General features: G+C 38.6%; 1 protein-coding gene and 2 long non-coding RNA genes across 50 annotated transcripts in view; 1 reads left to right on the top strand and 2 right to left on the bottom strand.

Moving 5' to 3' along the window:
• Positions 1 to 17,049, bottom strand: part of ANKS1B (ankyrin repeat and sterile alpha motif domain containing 1B) — a 1,062,966-nt gene that overhangs the window by 192,792 nt on the left and 853,125 nt on the right. The window lies entirely within an intron of this gene.
• The window catches only part of LOC106510411 (uncharacterized), a 92,390-nt gene that overhangs the window by 31,387 nt on the left and 43,954 nt on the right, over positions 1 to 17,049 (top strand). The window contains exons 2-4 of the long non-coding RNA XR_014804280.1: positions 9,299 to 9,392; positions 10,618 to 10,683; positions 12,634 to 12,846. This is a non-coding gene — a long non-coding RNA (uncharacterized LOC106510411). The remainder of the gene's footprint in view (positions 1 to 9,298; positions 9,393 to 10,617; positions 10,684 to 12,633; positions 12,847 to 17,049) is intronic.
• LOC146403540 (uncharacterized) lies at positions 8,982 to 15,763 on the bottom strand. The gene is made up of 2 exons (XR_014804303.1): positions 13,252 to 15,763; positions 8,982 to 12,285 (listed from the first exon to the last, which is right to left on the bottom strand). It is a non-coding gene; the product is annotated as an uncharacterized LOC146403540 (long non-coding RNA).

The following is a 17,049-nucleotide window of genomic DNA, read 5'->3' as shown; positions in this document are numbered from 1 at the left end:
AGTTCCCTAAATAATATCAATTTCCCATTTTTCATCTTCCCTATATTTTTTCAGGGCCATTTATTTTCTCCTAATGGTTTCTTTCTCCTTGGCATTTTTTTTTTTTTGTTGTTCTTAATATCTTTAGGGGACACCAAAGGAGTCATTTATTTCTGCATTCATTAAAAACAAGTTTATGCTGGAGTTCCTGTTGTGGCGCAGAGGTTAATGAATCCGACTAGGAACCATGAGGTTGTGGGTTCGATCCCTGGCCTCGCTCAGTGGGTTAAGGATCTGGCATTGCTGTGATGTAGGTGAAGGTCGCAGATGCGGCTTGGACCCTGCGTTGCTGTGGCTGTGGCGTAGGCCGGCGACTACAGCTTCAATTAGATCCCTAGCCTGGGAACCTCCATATGCCGTGAGTTTGGCCCTAGAAAAGATGAAAAAAGACAAAAAAAAAAAAAAATTAAAAATAAGTTTATGCTTTGCCTTCTTGTTCAATTCCCACTTGGGCTGCAAGTAAGCAGTACACATGAAAGCAAGTGGAGAGTCAGGTGTGGTGGGCCCCAGACTTAGACGCTGCCACTTATGCCGAGATGCTCCCTAATTCTTCTCTCAGGACCGGAGACAGGGAGGCAGCAGTGCTCTAATGAAAGCAGGGAGCCACCACTGCAGTGCTGAGACTACGTGTAGCCCTCAACTTCACGGAAAGGCCTGCAACACAATTTCAAGATTAAAGGCACCAATACTCCCTTCCATGTTGCTATTTCTCACATATTACCTGCCAGTGCCTAAAAGAAGAGTCATTTCCCCCCACTGTCATTTATTTCTCAATAAGGTAGATAATACAGGTTTTAAGAATATATTTTTTTTCCTCATGGGGTTCCATTTCTCTTTCCTGCTCTATTCTCTTCTATACAAAAATGCTGTATATACTTTTGGACATACTAACTTCAAGTGTTTTTTATATACTTGACTTTAGGAAACCCAAGCGGCTTCTCCCAGGCTACTCTCCATCCCTCCTTGCCATTTTGTTCCCTGTAGGAACAAAATGCACCCCCAACCCAAAGACATATTGCTTTAGGGACACAAATGTGGAATCGGTATAGGCAGTTTTATTCTGAGATCATATAATCCCTCTGCAAAATCCCAGATTGTCGAATGGTATCAGAAGAAAATTTCCTTCAGTAATAGGGTTTTTAGGACTCTTGGAAAGGAATTCAGGATTAAGGCTGGTTCTTTTTGTTTCTTAATTCACTAGAAAGCCTCCATCACACAGGGAAATTATTCCCCATTGCCAAGTGAAACAGTATTTTGAAACTGATGATCAAATAATAGTATAGACTAATTTCCATAGTTCAATGAGTAGGAAGGCAAAGTACATTATTTGCTAATGCAAATGCTGAGCCTGTTCCAAAAAATTTAATATTCAAAGTCCTGATGGGATAAGAAGACAAAAAAGTGATTGCTTAACAATCTTCCAAGCCTAAGTGACCCATAACACGTAAAATATGGTTCCATTGTGTAACTGACACATTCTTTGTTAAGGATAATGAACTACAGCAGAATGGCATAATGTAGAACTTCCCACATGAACTTTCTGCATAAGAACAGAAAGAGGACATTTCTTAAACTGTTCTTTCTTGCCCTATAGAGGACTTCATGGCTTTTATTGTTAATAGTGATAATATAAAGCTAATTGGTTTATAATGAAGCAGCAGAAAATACTGATGATGCATATAAAAGGGTATATAAAGGAAAAAGTCAAAATCTATATTCAGGCTACATAAAAATGATGCTTCATATGTAACTTAATCCTGATATTTTATTCATAAATGCCAAATTTGTTCACTACAGTGAATATTCCTTAGGTGTCTCATCAAATTCCACTTCCCTGCTGGTGACTCTCAAATTTTTATACCCAGTTCTGACTTCTCTTGTAAGCACTAGAATAAAATATCCAATGGCCCACTTGACATCTATGCTAGTAAAGCTAACAGACATCTTAAATTCAGTCTGCCCTGGACTATACCCCTGATTTTTCCCTCTGCCCCCTTTGCCTTTCTTTATTATTGGCACTGCAATTTACTCAATTGCTTAAGTTTACAAACTAGGAATCAGCCCTGCTTTCTTTCTTTCTCTTAATAATCTCTTTAAAATGTAACTTAAATCTGAGTATATTTCATTTCAGTAGCTCACTGGACACCATTTCATCCAGGCTACCATAATCTCTCAAATAAATTAGTCCTCTTTCTTCTACTCTTGTTCCTCTAGTGTCAATTTTCATACAGGCAACCAATGATCTTTTAAAAGTGTAAATCAAATCATGTTACTTCTTTAAGTTCCCTCAATGGCTTTCCTTACCCTTACTTACAGTAAAACTAAAACTCCTTACCCTAATCCACAAGCATTATCTAATCCATGTTTCTTTGTTAGACCTCATCTCCTACCACTCTATCCCTTACTTACTTGAAAGCTTTCCTATATTTCTTTGAAAAATATAATTCCATTCTTGCCTCAAGGTATTCAAACTTGCCATTGCTCCTCTTTGGATTTGCTGCTCCTCAAATCTTGGGATTGTTTGCTCTTATTTCAATGACTGTACCCTCCTCAGAGACGGTTTCCCTTGACTACCCCTACACAGCCACTTCCCACCCTCCAGGCTCCAAAACTCTCTCTAACACTTCTCTGCCTTCTTGTGCTTTGATTTGTAGTATGCATCTCAACCTAAATCTATATTAAATATTTATTTTTTTTCATTTTATTTCTTCCCCCCAAATATAAGCTCCGTGAGGTCAGGACTATTGACTTCACTGCTGTATCCCTAATGAATAGAACTGTGTCTAACATATAATGGACACTCAATAAATATTTGTTGAATAAACTAATGATTGAATAACTTCTCTTCTTAGGAACTATCCATGACTTTCCATTTTCTAAAGAACTAAAGGTTCAACTTCTCAGAGTTCCTGTCATGGCTCAGTGGTTAACAAATCTGACTAGGAACCATGAAGTTGTGGGTTCAATCTCTGGCCTTTCTCAGTGGGTTAAAGATCTGGCATTTATGTAAGCTGTGGTGTAGGTCGCAGATGCAGCTTGGATCCTGCATTGCTGGGGCTGTGGTGTAGGCTGGCGGCTATAGCTCCAATTAGACACCTAGCCTAGGAACCTCCATATGCCACAGGTGCGGCCCTAGAAAAGATCAAAAAAAAAAAAAAAAGTTCAACTTCTTAGTCTTCCATAGTCCATGCCTTCTTTAGCCAACTTTCAATAATGAAAAGAACAAGTAGGCAAAATCAATAAGAAAATAAGAAGACTTTATCAATGCTACAAACTAACTAAATATATGTTCTATAGAACATTTCACCCAAAAGTAGCAGAATAAAAATTCTTCCCAAGTACATATGGAACATCTATCCAGGATAGATTATATATTAGGTCATAAAACAAGCCTTATTAAATTTAAAAGGATTTAAAGCACTCAAATTATAATCTCTGACCATATGGAATAAAATCAGAAATCAATAATAAGAATTTTTAGAAAATTTGAAAATATTAAATATATTTTAATATTAAATAGTATTAATATTAAATATATTAGCTATATTAAATAGTATGCTTTGAAATAACCAATGGTTCAAAGAATTAAATCACAAGGGAAATTAGGTAATATTTTGAGATAATAAAAACAAAGTTCTATCATACTGAAGATTATGGGATATAGCTAGAACAGTTCTTAGAGGGAAATTCATAGCTATAAATGCCTATATCAAAAAGAAAGGCATCATATTAATAACCTAAACTAACCTGAATATACTAAGAAAAGAAAAGCAAACTTAAGCCAAAGCAAGAAGAAGAATGGAAATAATAAGTATTAGAGTAGAAATAAGTAAGATAGAGAATGGTAAAACAGTATAGAAAATTTAAAAAATCAAAAGTTCATTCTTTGAAAAGATCAGGAAAATTGATAAATATTTATGTAGACTGACCAAAAAAAAAAAAAAAAAAAAGAGAGAGAGAGAGAGAAAGAAGATAAATGACCAAGTTAAGAATGAAGGAGGGAATATTAATCTAACAGAAATAGAAACTATCAGGAGCAAATTCTATAAAAGATTATAGACCAGCAGATTAGAAAACCTAAATGAAATAGACAAATTCTTAAAAACGCACACTTTTTTTTTTGGTCTCTTTTAGGGCCACATCCACGGCATACGAAAGTTCCCAGGTTAGGAGTCCAGTTGCTGCTGAGCTGCCAGCCTCTGTCACAGCCACAGCAACATGGGATCTGTGACCTATACCGCAGCTCATGGGAACAACAGATCCTTAACCCACTGAGCAAGGCCACAATCTAACCTGCATCCTCATGGGTACTAGTCAGGTTCATTACCTACTACGCCACAATGGGAACTTCCCAGTTGATTTTTGAAAAGGGTGTCAAGACATTCTAATGGAGAGGAAAAGAGGTTCCTCAACAAATGGTTCTGGGACAACTGGATATCCACATTCAAAAGCACAGAGTTGGACTCCTACCTCACATGGTATACAAACATTAATTCAAAATGGGGGGTTCTCTGGTGGTCTAGTGGTTAGGACTCAGTGCTTTCACTGCCGTGGCCAGGGTTCAATTCCTGGTATGGGAACTGAGATTCCACACCAAGCTACTGCATGCCATAGCCAAAAACAAAACAAACAAACAAAAACAACAACAAAAATCCTGAACAACAACAAACAAACAAATAAACAAACAAACCCCCACAGGGATAAATCCTCATGACATTGAATTAGGCAATTGGTTCTTGGATATGACAAAAGCACAAGTGACAAAAGAAAAAAATAAATTAGATTTCATCAAAATTAAAAACTTATGTGCTTCAAAGGACATTGTCAATAAAGTGAAAAGGTAACCCACAAAAAGGAGAAAATATTTTCAAATCATATATCTGATAAGAGACTTCTACTCAGAATACATAACTCAATAAAAAATAACCCAATTAAAAAATGAGCAGAGGATCTGAATAGACATTTCTTAAATGAAGATCTACAAATGACTAATAAATATATGAAAAGATGCTTAACCTCATTAGTCATTAGGGATTTGATTTGCAAATCAAAAATACAATGAACTAGCACTTCACACCTACTAAGATGACTAAAATAAAAAGGAAAATAACAAGCATTGATAAAGATGTGGGGAAATTTTAAGCCTCGTACATTACTGGTGGGATGGTAAAATGGTATAAACTCTTTGGAAAATAGTTTGACTGTTTCTCAAAAAATTAAATTTGGATGGATTTACCATATGGCCCAGCAATTCCATTCCTAGGTATGTACCCAAGAGAACTGAAAAAATGTCTATACAAAAATTTTTACGTAAAGATTTCTAGTAGCATTATTCATAATAGTCAAAAATGGAGACAATCCAAATATTCATAAATCGAGGAGTAGATAAATAAAGGTGCATGCATGCAATGGAATAAAAATTTGTCAATAAAAAGGAATGACATACTTATACATGCTTGAACTTGGATGAACCTTGAAAACATTATGCTAAATGAAAGAAACCTATAAAAAAGATCACATGTTGTATGATTCCATTCTTAAGAAATTTCCAGTATATGAGATGAAGAACGAAAGCAACTGGGAATGACTGTCAATGGATATGAGGTTCCTTTTGGGGATGGCAAAAATGTCCTAAAATTAGATCGTGGTGATGGTTGCATAATTCTGTGAATACTCTAAAAACCACGAAATTGTATCCTTTAGAAGGGTGAACTTAATGCTATGTGAACTACATCTTAATAAAGATATTATAAAAAGGATGTGATGTAAATTCGGTCACTCACATGATATCATCATCGTATAGAGTTTTTTGCTGTTTTTTTTTTTAAACTAGTGGGATAATTCAGATAATTACCATGCTGGCATCTCTAGGAGAAAATGATGGTGAGAGCAGATGACATTTGAGGCATGGCTTTCAAGGCACCAGGAACAACAGCCCGAGGATAATCAGAGTTGTTAGGGTAGTCTCCTACCCTGGGAAGTGAAATCAACCTGATTCTGTCCATCATGGACACTGCTGACTTGAGTTGCTGATGAATGTTCTGCAAAGTTTAACATCCCCTCCTATACTTCATAGAGGCCAATCAATAATATTTTTCAAGCTATTTTGAACATAGCTAAAGTAGAACTTTAAAATTGGAGGAACTTGAGGGCCTCTGGTCACTGACCAAAGAGGAAAAATCATTTTTTATAACCTGAACATTTACTTAGTATTAAAAGAAAATGACTTTTTTAGATGAGAATGATGGAGAGGCAAAATAAGCAAATTTGAGGTTCTGTGTAACAAAGCAGCAACTTAATATAGACTCCTTTCTCCTGTTTTCTACTGGGATTCTATTTTGGGATAATATATCTTCATCCAACAGTGTCTGTATACTTCTCAGATAGGTTAACTTTTAAAAATCTTAGATAGAATACCCCTTATTACTGTTTTAAAATTGTACTGATATCCTGTTACAACGGTTGTACATGGTTTTTGCCTCTGGGGAAAAAGAGCCCCTACGCTCATCTTGGGACGTTGTCAAATATCTCCTCGCCACCTTTGTGTGCGATAGGAAGGAACAGTGGCTTTCTCAGTGCTGCTCTTCATCACCGCATTTGCTCCCTCAAGCTTAACCTCTCAGCACTCTAAACTAAAATATTGTTTCTTTAAGGAAAACATAAGGAGGCACTTTTTCCAAAAAGAAATTGGTGCTCCAGATTATACTTTCATAAAGCCTCCTGTTGATTATTGGGAAGGGACATACCTTGTGCACCTGATCTTAACAAGCTCTAAATCTAGATTGTGTGGTTCAGAGGCTGCCTGAGAGAGCTCAGTCCAATACTGGAGCAAATTCACTAACTTAATCCTTCTGGCCACAACCCTCTCCCACCTCTCTGTGCATTCTCCCCATTGTCCTGTCCTTTTCTACAGCCTCCAGTCCCCAGTAGGGGACCACAGGGAATTGCAGATAAGCACAGTGCACTGTTCCTGTTTTGTGTGCAACTTCCCTTTGCATTTTCCCTACTCTGGTAAGCAGCGCTCATCAATCAGTCCTGCAGCTCTGCCACTGAGAATTCCTCCTGAGGAGCCAAGCTTTCTTTAGTCATAGCCACTTGTACAAGAAGAGATGTTTTCTCCCAAGAGTTGTTTGATATGCAGTACAGTCATTCTTTCTGTTCTGAAAAGCTTACCCTGAATAGGATGGTATAATTCCAGGATGCTCAGAACCATAATACCTTGAGTTTTGTCTTTCCAAAACAAATTTTATGTTTCTGAAAGGGACCAAGGTGGATGAGCGGCAAGCAGTAGAGACTACAGGCTTATCTGTGTGGAATTGTTGTTCTAGAAAAGAGTCACATAATCTTCCCTGTGCTGTACCTACTAAATCTTCCAAAGGGTTAGGAAAACAATATTTCATCTGTTTTTGACTTTCTGATAAGACCAAACAGCATATCAAATGGAACTAATCTTACAGTTTCTTTAGAGAAGCATTTTCCAAATTAGTGGTTACTGAATATTTTTTCCTGTGTGATGTTAATATGTTTTCCTGAAGACTAGAAAGGTTTCCATGGTCAAACACATTTTTAAAATTTGAGTCAAATAAAAATAAATTGACTTCCTTCCTGCTAGCGCTGTGAAGAATTTTTAATAAGGCTAATGTGTTCTTTTTTAACTTCTCAGATGCAGGAGTGCTGGAGGTCTTCACTCTGGAATGAATACTTACATCACAAGAAGCTCGTGTTCTGTGAAAGAGTTTGTAAACTCTGTTGTAATAAGGGCTTAGACTCATACCCTTTAATCTAATGTAATAGTGAAGGGGGAAGAGTTTGGACAAATAAGAGTAGATTCTAGTTGTAGGCGCTCCACTTCATTCATAAAGTAAGGACGATAATACTTGCTACAAATAACATTGTAAAAATTAAATGGAATAGTATATGTATACTAGTTGATAAAATCCTAGGCACTTAGTAAACCTTCAGTAAATGTTAGCTATTATTATACATAGAAAAAAAGTAGTCACTTTTTTCCAACAAGAAGCAGGTCTTTCTTTAATCGACAGTAATAATTTAATAGAAGTCCATCATCCTGCATGATCCAAGTAGGATGGAATTATATTCAATATTCAGTGCATTTGTAGTGGTTAGCACACTTTGTGGCATTTTATTCATTGATGGATAGGAGGAAAAAAACATCTACTGAGAGTTTATTTAGTATTCACATCAGTCTTACGGGAAAAATTATCCAGCCCCACTTCACTGGTGAGTCAGCTTAAGCAAGATGCCCAAGTTCATACAAAGCATATTAAGTGGCAGAGAGGTAGGATTCAAACTCAGGTCCCCCGACTCCAAAGCCAATGTTCTCTCTACCTACTATGCAATACTGCCTTCTGTGACAATTAATTATTCATTCTGACATGTACATGGTAGTTCTCTGCTGACTAAGATTAGCCTATTCCTCATTCATTTCAGGTAAATGACTCATCTCCTATATCTCAATACAGTGGTCCTAATCCTGTTTCATCCCAATGATGTTTCATGGTCTCTTTTTCAGAATTTCTCACATATTCTGGTAAAATAAGGATGGATCATTTAATTGAACACACAGCTACATCTTGTCCAAAGCCTCTTGACTTTGTGGTGAGGAGTACATCTCAGGGGAAAAGATGTCAGGTAGCAGGAGGAACACTGGCTTAGGCTTGGCTGTGACTCCCGGTCCTCCCTACGCTATAAGGAGGTTGTGCATGACCTCAAGTCACTCTGTATCTCTGGGGCTTCCCTTTGCCCTACTTGCCTCACAGGGTCTGTGAAGTACAGATTAAGTCGCTTCACTCACTTCACACGCTGGTTGCAGGGACCTCAAAGTGGGGTATACACACTCCCGAGACGTACAGGGGATACACTGGCATGAAGGAGGATGATATCAGAACTTCCATTTATACTTACTTTTAATCTTGTTCTTGTTTGAATCTCGTTCTATCTTTGTCCTATGTTTTACCATATATTAAGATAGCATTACATTAAGGTAAATTACAAACCAACAAACGAATGTATGGAAAGTTGTGCTAAAATTGTTTATGGTTACAGTTATGTGATTTTTTATCACAGTGGCCTCCACGATAAGGTCTAACTTCTGTAGTGTGGGATTTAAATGCCCTGTGAACTCTCCAGTCTTAGTTCTTGCCCCACCTCTCCTTTTGCCTAATTGAGCAAATATACCAGTATGTTTCATAGCTTCATTGTCCTTGCTTATTCTACTCCATCTGCCTGAAATTTCTAGGACCTTTCTCAGCTACTTGGAGATCCCCTTACTCATCTTTCAAGTCTCAGCAAAGGAGCTACCTCCTGGACAAGTTCTTTCCTGAACCTTCCAGGTATACCAGATGACTCTCCTTGGACTTGCACTGTATTCTATACATGGCATCTGTGACTTGTCTAGAAGTGTATTTGTTTGGCTTCATTTACTAGTCTGTATGTCTTTGAAGGGCAAGGGTCATGTCTTGATCTTTTTGTTCGAGCACCTAGTATGGCTTCTGATATGTATTTCATAAATATGGATTGATTATGCAAATAGCAAGTGAGTTGTGAGAGTATTATAAAGTATTAAAATCTCCAGGCAAATGCAAAAGGTCATTATTATTAACATAAGTTAAATTCCTATGGATTTCTATGAAATATCTTTCTAAAAAAATCTTGATCAAGTGATGTGAGCAAAGCAATTCTAATTGACCCTGATGCAACCCTGGCTGCACAATTCACCTGGGAGCTACCCAAAATACCAATGTCTTGGCCCTTCTCATGGGAATTTTGATTCAATTAGTATGGGATGAAGTCCAAGCATCTATGCTTTAAAAAATCTCCCTAGATGATTTTCTTGTGCATCTAGGGCTAAGAACCACTGCTCCAACTGTTATATCTAGAAAAAGGAAAATGTTCAGGGAAATCTGAGACAGACAGTGCTTTTCCTAAACACGCAACTGCAGTTGTGGAAGAGTCTTTGTACCCTGACTCTATAAAGTTAAAATCTATCCCTGCTGGGGAAAAACACATACATACAATGTAGTTACTTCTTGAGACAAACTACTCAGCCAGAGAGTATAAGACTCTCTGGCATGGGAGAATAGCTTATTCATAATCTAAGAATAGATTATGTCACAGAAACCTGAACAATTTCCTGGAAGGAATGGCTGAAGATATTGACAAAGGCAGAGCAGAAGATAAACTTTTTGGGATTTCATGGACATGGAACTCCTCATAGAGCGTTGAGGGTTGGAGAAGGTGAAAATGTCCTTGCCATTTGCAATGAAATGGAGAAGGCCTTGGTGAGAAGGTTGTAGAGTTAATGGTAATTGCACTGAGTTTTTATAACATAACTTACAGGAAAATATTTTGAGAACTGTAAAGAATGACCGTCTATAAGGGGTGTTATTTTTATTCATATTACAGTCAGGGTGGGGTGGGTGCTCCAAAATACTTTCAGGGAAAGAGTATATCTTCATTAGACTACTTAGAAAACAAAAAGGCAAAGGTTTATGAAGTCTGATCCTGATTTTGCAACAAACACCTTTTTTTTTCTCCTTCTTTGTTTTTTCACCTGAGGACTGTTTGAAAACTGAGTGAGGTGCCAACTTAGCTTCAAACTGCATCTTCGGATAAAAACTTCAGGTAAGCATCAGCTACTACTAGCTTAAAGTGTGAAGAATTTGAAGTTCCAATAAGGATGTTTTTTGAGAAACCTTATTAGGATTACTGCATATGTCATCAACATTGTGTTTTTTAGAGACTCACAGTGTATTAGCTGGTAAATAAGCCATTATTAATTTGCATCCTGGACATCAAAGCCTTCTGGATAGAAATTAAATTTTAGCGTTGCATACTAATTTGGGCTTTGCTGCTTTGGAATTGATAACAATTTAGCCTATAACAGGCTGAAGCTTCTTTTGTGTTATGAAAGAATTTTCTAAGCAGATTCATGGTGTGCTAAAGATCATTGATTAATCTTTTTAAGAGAATAAGTATTTCCAAGCACTGAGGTGGTATCTGTTACAAATCATACCACTCAGGGACCATGGTCATCTCTCAGGATGCATGGGAAATTGGTTCCAGGACCCCCAGGGGATACCAAATCCTCAGATGCTCAAATTTCTCATATAAAATGGTGAAGTACAGTCATTCTCAGTATCCATGGGTTCCACAATTGTGAATTCATCCCAGTTGGTTAAATGGGCAGCTACAGAACCTGTGGGTAGTAGAGAGGGTTGACTGTACTTACAAAAGTCTTATCTCTTCATTGAAGTCTGGCAGGTAGGACCTCTAGCAGTAAGAGCTAGTTAGCAGCTGGACTTAGTGTTAACTTTTTAGAAAGTACAAATTGCATTTTTTAAAAAATTCATCTTGATATGACTCATACTGATGTTCCCCCAATAATCCCCAAATAATGTAGCTTTGCATGATGTCTCAATTCCTTGGTGTTCAACCTGTCTCAAGTTCTGTGTACACATTTCTTAGAGAAATACTTCCAAAGGAAATAGTTTCAAAAATTCCCTGGCAAAGTAAACATTTGGACTTCTTAAAGTAATGCTGCCCTTAAAGCATGAAATGAGGTCAGCTAGTTTTTAATTGGTTCTTGACTTGACTACTATTGACTTGTTCACACGTTGTACACAGACATCCCTAAATGGCCATTTGGACTCTGATTTTTCAAACAACAGGGAAGGGTGGTTGTGAGCAGCAGACCTATTAGGGGAAAGAACAGGGGGAGGAGGTTTGGCCTGTATTTGCAGTGGACCCAGCCAGTGCTAAACTGCAGCACGACTGTTGGTCTCACTCCACAGTTGAGTTCAAGCACCACCCTGGGAAAGCCTGTAGTTCCAGATGACCCTTCTCTCCTGCCAGCTGGCTCCTGTGGGTCTGTTGGCTGCTAAGTACTGGATCCCATGCAGACAGGCATCCTTTTACATAGCCTGATGCCCTCCTTACTCCTTTTCCCTCTGTGAGCAGGGTGGGACAGAAGGTGGTACCGGGTGTGGGCAGGCAGCCCGATGGGAGCCTGACCCTCTGATCACGTGCACATAGAGGGCACAATTCACTGATGCACTTTTTCCTTTCCTAACCTTTCCTTCGATCCCTGGTCTCACTCAGTGGGTTAGGGATCTGGCGTTACCGTGAGCTGTGGTGTAGGTTGCAGCTGTGGCTCAGATCCCAAGTTGCTGTGGCTGTGGTACAGGCTGATGGCTATAGCTGTGATTCGACCCCTAGCCTGGGAACCTCCATATGCCATGGTGAGGCCCTAAAAAGACAAAAAAAGAAAAAAAAAGGGGGGGGGGGCTAAAGATGCCATCAGGCTAGTAGAATTGTGTTGAGAAACATTTTTTTCTTATGCTTTTCTGTAATTCCCTAAATGTCTAAAAAAACATTATTTTTGTAGCTACAAAAAGAAATATTATTTTTCTTATATTTAGGTAGGATAATAGGGAGAAAGGTGAGTAGAAGGGTAGCTGGTCAGCTGTGGCACAGCAAGCTGAAAAACAGAAAGCCCAAGCTATACCCCTATGGTAGTTTATAAAACATATTGAGCCATAGCTTTGAAATATGTTTTGAATTCTTTTTTACAAGGTGTTTTTGAATGGCCAATGTGCCACTCTCCAGGCAGGATCAGGGTGATGCCCTGAGTAAAGTCTTCGAGCTGACCAGGAGAAAGAAACAGAAGAGCAAGCCCTGGCTCTGCAAACATAAACCAACCCTCGGTGAAGGCAGTGCCAAAGGGACGGTTCTCTCCAGAAACCCTTGCTTTCAGCTATTCATCCACAGCTTTCTGCCAAATCCAGGGTGAGTGAGTGCCCCTCAGCAAAGTGTCCTTCTATGATAGCCCTTTCCACACTGTGTTGTAATGAACACTTTTGTGGGTCTGCATTCCATCCAGACTTCAAGCTCTGGGAAGGCAGGGGCTGAATGTGGCTTGTTTAGTATTGTACCCCACAGTCTAGCACAGGGCCTTGCACACAGTAAAGGTCAGACATGTTCAAGGAGTTCCCGTTGTGGCTCAGTGGCTAACAAACCTGACTAGCATTCGTGAGGATGCAGGTTTGATCCCTGGCCTTACTCAGTGGGTTAAGGACCTGGTGCTGCCGTGAGTTGTGGTGTAGGCAGCAGACGCGGCTCGGATCCCAAGTTGCTGTGGGATGTGGTATAGGCCAGCAGCTACAGCTCCTATTGGACCCCTAGGCTGGGAACCTCCATATGCTGTGGGTGTGGCCCTAAAAAAAAGACAAAAGACGAAAAAAAAAAAGATTGTTCAAACACAATGTACCTTATGGTGGGATTCTGACTCTTAAATCATCACCAGCCAGAATAACCTTGCCTTCTTTCAAAATTCTAGAGAAGTTATATTACATTTGGTCATTTATTGGCCCTGAGGAAGGTCAAGTAACAAGATGGAAAGCGACTTTGGCGAGGAATTATGTATCCTGAGGTCTAACTTTGGCTCAGAAGAGACTGCATGATTTCGGGCAAACATGGAACTCCTGGAGAAATCAGTTAACATGAGAATAAATAAGCCCAGGAAGATCTGATACTTTGAAGATGTTTCTTTCTCTTAAGATTTTGAATTCATACGATTTTTGTGGACTGCCTTGCTCCATAATTTCTTATCATTTTCTACTTTCCATCTAGTAACACATTATGTTGACTTATAATTGATTTGTAATTTTGCAAATTTGTTGTGAGACTGAAATAAAATGAGAGGCTAAAAAAAAAGTACTTGTTCAAAATAGGTGGAGTGATTATGCATCAAGCAACCCAATAGATGGTGATTCTGTCAGTTACCACCTTTACATGTGAAAGTCAATGTCAGAAACAACATAACCTCATCCAAAACTGTTGAAGAGGGCAGATGAGAAAATCTCATACTCTTAAAGATGAGATTTCTAATATTCAGGCAAATAGAGATCATAGACATGGGACTCTGCCTCTGTAGGAAAAGCAAATAAAATTCTTCCTTCCTTTTACATTCTTATGATTATACATTCAGTTCAGTCGTGTTCTGGTTTGTGATTACTGGGAAGTGCCCTGCCATGTCTTGAAGTGTCCATAAACACAGACAGCAGAGCTCAATTCCCGAAATGTGCTCTGGTTTGATAAGGCAGATTGGACTGGATCTCATTCAGCCTTTAATCTATTTCCTTAGGCACCTGAGAAGGTTCCAGACGCAAGGCTGTTTCAGTACCTTTCTATATGCAATGTGTGATTCTATAAAATGATAACTGTATTACTTTTTCTATGGCTGCTATAACAAGCAACTACAAAATTAATGGCTTAAAACATTACATATGCATTGTCTCACAGTTCTGTAAATCAGAAATCTGACCTGGATCTCACTGGGCAGAGATCAAGGTGTCGGTGGGGCACATTCTATTTTGGAGGCTCTTGGGGAGAATCTATTTTCTTATGTTTTCCATCTTTAAGGGCTGCTTGATTTCCTTGGCTCATCCCCATCTTTCTTATCCTCAAAGCCACCAATGTCAGGCTGAGTTGTCATGCTGCTGTTTCTCTGGTTCCCTCTTTTGATACTCTTTTCCACTTTCAAGGACCCTTGTGATTAAATTGGGTCCACTAGGATAATCCAGAAAAACCTCCTTATTTTAGCAAACTTATTTCCATCTGCCAACTTAACTCATCTTTGTCATGTTACCTAAGATATATTCACAGGTTATAGGGATTGGGATGTATACATTTTGGGAAGGGCATTATTCTGCCTGCCACAACTATCAATCTATCTATCTATACAATAATATATACATAAAGCCTAGGAAATATAGTGAGTTATTTATTTATGTATTTATTTAGTCAATATATGTGTGTGTATTTGTTTTTTAAGTTGCTGATCAGTGATTCTACAGTGAGTCATTAAAAAAAAAAAAAAACTGTGTCCCTATCCCAACACTGCTCTTTCGAACCACACCATCCAAAAAAAGAAAGAAAAAAGAAAAAGCTATTGAAAGAATCAAACTATAGAATGAAATAATTCTGGAATTAAAAAGTCAAGTTCTTCTGACTGGTGGTTGCCAATGCGGAAGTGGGGAGTGGTGGAGGAGGGATGGATTAGGAGTTCTGGGTGAGCAGATGCAAACTGTTACATACAGAATGGATCAACAACAAGGTCCTATGGTGTATAGCACAGGGAACTATATTCAATATCCTGTGATAAACCACATTGGAAAAGAATATAAAAAAGAATATGTATGTTTGTATAACCGAATCACTTTGCTGTACAGCAAAAGATTAACACAACATTGTAAGTCAACTATACGTGAATTAAAAAGTTGAGTTCTTTTGCCGTATAAGTTTAAGAGGTCAAGATATCCACAGTATCATTTGTATGGGAGTTTTTGTGTGGGAGTCGAAATGTTCCTAAGTTATTTCCAAGTCCCTCTCACAGAATGAATGGATATGATCCTGTTATAATCTGCCCACCTTTGCCTGAAACTGCGCGTATAAATTGCGTCTAAAACCTTTCCTTCTTAATCATTTCCTCTCAGGAATTTTATTTTTCTAATTTGATTAGACAAGGTTTCCTTCCTCCCCAGTGCTTTTTTCTAAAGACTACACAGAGACAGACTCCAGCCAATCCTAGGAAGAATGATCATTGACTGGAAATCAGCAGGAGTGATAAGCTTTACTGTGTGGTTTACACAGAAGGCAAAACACTGCAGAAGTATCAGATTCCATGTCCCATATGTCCCCATCCTCTCCCCATCACATATTTAATAAGCAAAAAGTAACATAACTAGCAGCATTCTGTATTCAGCCACCTTTTCCCAAGCTACAAACTGTAAGAATATGAAACATTTGTTATTTTTGGTTTTGAGTGAAACCAGAATCAATAGCAAATTTGTTTTGCATTCATTCCTAAATATATTTACTGTGTGAATATGGATTAGCAGGGATGGTGTGAGACTGTCACACTTAAGAAGCGCTTCTGTGCTGTCCACATTAACACATCTAATATTCTTGAGCAAGGCCAATAAATCATAAAGCTCAAGTGCTACTGAATTTAGAGCACCAGCCTCAGCAAAATCAACTGAGATGCTTTAGAATATTCAGTTTCCCAGCTTCTCTTTCTTAAATAAGACCTTTCCCCCATCCCTTCTGCCTGCGTATCTGTCTTATCTGGCTAACTTTGAGGAGTGGACACTGGGTTTGCCTCCTTGCCATTCATCTCGCCCTTTCTCCATTGTGAAGGGATCATGTGGTTGGGGTGAGTCTTGATCAACATTAGCTAAGTCCCTCATGCTCTTCCCATCCCTCTTCCCAATGATGCAAAGCACTGCACATCATTCCCCTTCAGATGGGCCAGTTAGATGCTTGAAGACATTCACTGGGATTTTACTGAAGGTGTTTTAACTCAAAGAGCCTCCCTCTCCCACCCCAAATAGGTCCTAGAACTTTTGCAGAATCTTGATATCAGCCTGAGGAAGTAACTGACTGAAAAAGAACCCCAGGAAAGCAGGGCTACTTCTTGATCCTCATACATTCCTCTGAACGTCCAGCTGTATAGGAAAGTGTCTTCTTTTTATTGAAGCCAGATTGAGTTGGATTTTCTGTTATATTTACTCATCATTTCACAAGCAATCACAAATGTCTTCTGTGTTATCAGACATTATTTAAGGCATGTGGGTTATTTCAGAGACCAAAACAAAGCCCCTGCCTCTGGATGAAGAGCTAAAAGCGGGAGCTCAGAAGTATGTTAGAAGGTGATCAGTAGAACAAGAGGAAGGACGCAGGGAGTGACAGGAGTAGTGGGATGAAAGATAGGAATTGCTGATTGTAATTTTAAGCAGGATGGTCAGCTTTCATGTCGTTGCAAAGGTGCTATGTGAGAAAACTGAGTGAGGTGAGCATGTGTGAATATTTGGGAAAGAAACTTCTAGGCAGAGGTAATAGCCAATGCAGATCCCTTCACTGGGAGTATGAGAGAGGAGACGAATAGTGTGGTGGGAGTGAAAGGAAAGGAGGGCAGAGGTTAACAGGGAG

This window comes from Sus scrofa, chromosome 5, assembly GCF_054392235.1.
Source record: "Sus scrofa isolate SSC_HxYL_T2T_F1_AM1 chromosome 5, Sscrofa_HxYL_maternal_Yorkshire_Landrace_v2.0, whole genome shotgun sequence".
Classification (NCBI taxonomy): domain Eukaryota; kingdom Metazoa; phylum Chordata; class Mammalia; order Artiodactyla; family Suidae; genus Sus; species Sus scrofa.
Note: the sequence above shows the minus strand (reverse complement) of the source record. Positions and strands in the feature narration are given on the sequence as shown.